This window comes from Stegastes partitus, unplaced genomic scaffold, assembly GCF_000690725.1.
Source record: "Stegastes partitus isolate 25-593 unplaced genomic scaffold, Stegastes_partitus-1.0.2 Scaffold1048, whole genome shotgun sequence".
Classification (NCBI taxonomy): domain Eukaryota; kingdom Metazoa; phylum Chordata; class Actinopteri; family Pomacentridae; genus Stegastes; species Stegastes partitus.
In genome coordinates this window covers 218,738-222,412 of record NW_007578779.1, presented here as the reverse complement: position 1 = coordinate 222,412, position 3,675 = coordinate 218,738, and positions in this window count along the sequence as shown.

Below are 3,675 nucleotides of genomic sequence, written 5' to 3'. Positions count from 1 at the left end.
AAAAACTGGCACACTGAATCATTTACCTTTAATGTGAAACTTGAGCTTGACGTTTATGGTTAAAATAACCAAACAGGAATGTTTGTTTGTGGCTCATCTACCAAATTAAAACTGCATTAATGGATTTTCTGGCCACTTGAGGCTGTGAAATAAGCTGAAAACACAACACTGGTGTGTTTCCTCCCCATGAATTTCTTACTGGTAGATAATCCTTTAGTGTCCTGAGGGAGATTTGTTTTTGCAGATTGTCCACATTTCACACAACAACATAGAGATGCAAAACAGCATAAGCACTCAACACTCACGGTCCTGCCTTCATACTCATACAGTGGACACACAGATGTTTGTGTCTGGATCAGTACAATAGTGTTAACAGTACAGCTTGGATAAGGCTTCGATGGCAGCAAACACATTAAAAAAAAGTTAAACATTAGAAGCTTTATCAGTGCTTTTTAGCTGAAAACACTTTTTTCTCTTTTCTCCTGAACAGGTTTATGAAAGCAGAGATATGAATGGACACCAAAACAAAGAGCTCAATGATGCTTCAGAGGAGTGTGGGGGAATCACAGAATCAGCACACACAGGGCCCTAATTAATTACTTTCATCCTTTCTCTGTTTTCATTTTCAGTTCCTTTGTGAAAATGAGCAGCAGTACTGTTTCTGTGATTACTTTTGCAAAATTCAGCGCAAAAATCTTCCAAAGTTAGACTGCGCTCACACTGGCACTATCAAACCTATCTTCAGCTCCTGAAGTGGTGTCAGGGTTGGCCCCAAAAAATTGAACAAAACTAATTACTGGAGAGGTTGTCTCCTGGTTTTCTGTGGGCAGCGTACATGAATAATGTATCACTTCCATGGTGTCATTATTCTTCTCCCCATTTCTTGTGTTTCTACTGTTTTCTCCTCTCTCCAATTTGTCTCCTGTTTGTTCCCATTTGTCTTCTCTCCATGTGTGCGCCATGGGCGTGGCCACCTGTTCTTCTTTCAGCTCGTCACTTCACTCCTCACCACATTGTTCTGCCTGCTCCCGTTCTAGTATTGTTGGCCAAACACTTGTTGTAATTTATGCTCCTCAGTGCTATTGCTCTTTGTCTAACCTCAAACTTCCTTCTGCCTCTGCTTCCAGTCTCCTCTAGAGTCCCCTTGCCAGCCTGCTTTCCCCAATCAAGCTTCAGCGTGCGGCTCAGTGTGCTGGAAGCCACGTCCACCTCCTCGGTCTGCAAACGGTCAGTCAGCCGCCCACCGAGCCACACAGCACACTCAGAGCCACCAGTCATCACGCAAGGTCAAGATTCCCACACCAGCTGCTCACCTGCTACAGCCCTCTCTTCTCCTGGCTTCCCTCAAATGAGTCTGTTTGAAAAAAATTGCAACCGTGTTTTGCCTTTGGGTTCAGAAATCTCATTAGCTGCAACAATTTACAAACACACTTTGCAAAGGTCTGAGTGCACCACTTGAAAAACTGAAAACAAAAGGTAACCATGATGAGTAATTTGGCTACAGGGAACCCACAAGGAGATTCAAGTTGCATTTATAAACCAATGTAGCCTGATTTGTGCATTCAACCAACAACCCATGCTAAATTGCCAAGTTGTAGCACAAAATGCATGTAGCTTCAGATTTTATAGGCATAATAAAAACAGTACGGTGCTGTCTAAAGATAGATTCTTTCTTTTTGCCTTTGCAGTAAAAAAAAACAAAACAACAAAAACTGTTAAACCTGGAATGCATGATCCCAAAAAAAAAAGAGTCCCTAAGAATGTGTGGCTGCACACCAGCGATTCAGTTTCCATACAGTGAGCACTAGGTGCTGCTATAAGACTGTGGTGCTGATGACGCAGCAGTGAGCTACAGCTTCCCATTATGTCGCTGCTGTGCTATCTGCGCTGTGCCAAAGCAGCATGCCAACGAGACATCCCTGACTCTCATGAATAAAACATGTGAGATGGCCTTGGCTCCCCTGTCACTGTAGTGAAGCCCCCGATCTGTCACACTCACCTGGATATGACACACACTTCTGCTACAGGGAATAAATGCTTGGTTTGTCTAGTTTGACATTCACACACACACACACACACACACACACACGGAAAGACAGTGCGAGAGACACAAATACACACTTTTTCCAGTGTTGTAAACAAAAGTATTATGCCACCTCTTCCTGTCTTGTCCTTCCCTATCTCCCACAGAAAATGTATGAAAACCACACATGCACACACACATTTCCTTCAGAGTGTGAGATGAGGAGGAGCGGTTTGGGTGATGGGAGTCAGTGAGGCTGACCGAGCTCGCTTCTCCTCGAGAGCTGGGTGACGTACCAAGGAACACATAATAATTACACCCCGCTGTCTGCTCCAGACCTGGAAGAGACATCCCGCAGGTTGCAGACACTCAACAAACACAAAATTAGAAGTACACCAAAGATACCGGTGCCAGGTTGACTATCTGTCAGCAGCCTGGCTTCCTGTGGGGTGCAGTGGACACGGTAATGACTACAGTAGCGGTGGTTGCTGCAGCAGCAGTGTTTGTGGCACTGAGATGCGAGCTGATGATTGAGAGGTTGCCGGTTCAGTGCAGAGTTAAGAATTGGGAAAATCTGAATATGTGAATATGAGATCAAGTTGTTTAACACTAGTTGAGAGCGTTAATAGCAGACGTCCTGATGGTTGCATTGTAGCTTTTCGATTGTCAAGTGTTGAGTTTCAGGGGGGAAAAAAAACACACGTAGTACCTGTAATATTTTTAGTCCTGCTGCTGTAAGTGTTGATCTGTCACTCTGACAGTGTCTAATATTACCACACCGTATTATTTTATTGTCCAGGTTCTGAGTGGGTACGTTTAACGACTATGTAATGCCCTCGATGAATCCACAGTGGAACTAAAGGAGTTGTAGCAGCAGCTTATTTAGCTTCATTGACTGAGCTGCCCCCGTAGAAGACAAAAGCATATGAGTAAGTCATAACTGTTTAAATTAGAACAAACTGAATCATGTCCAGTGGCATCTTTAAACCTGAGTCTTTGAAGCTGTATGATTTATTTATGATTGCTAAAAGAAGAAGGGGAGGGTGAGTGCAATATGCTAGTAAGTTAAAATCAACAAAAAAATAAAACCACAGATAGAAGAAAAGTAGATAAGACTATGAAAACTGTAACACCTTCACATAAAGGTAAACCTTGAGAAGAGACTTTAAAGATGAGACTGACATCCACAGATGGGAAAGAAAAGGGTCACCATCGACAGCACCTACTTTGCACAAAAGAACTCTAATCACCCTAACCCTGGCTTCACTGAAGTCAATTTATGGATCTAAAACTCTTCTCAGTGCAAGTTTTGTCAATCACCTCCATGGTTAGACTACAAACTCACTCAGTAAATACAAACCCTGTTCGCTTGCATTTGTTACTTTCTGTGTAATTACTTGACATCCTTCATACCTCTAATGGTAATTTCAGAGTCAAATTCAGCTATTTAATGTTAAAAATGGCTTCTTATACGAGCCTCACTCTGTGTTGAACAACAGATGTGTGCGTCTTTTAATCCCACTGAGCTTCACACAGTTGTGCTCTCTTTCTTATCAATTGCTTTTTAACTTGTAGGTTTAAACTGATGTTAACTGTTTCTTCATGTGTTTTGATGTATGAGCAGCAGATTTCCCCTGTGGAGGTGGCACAAA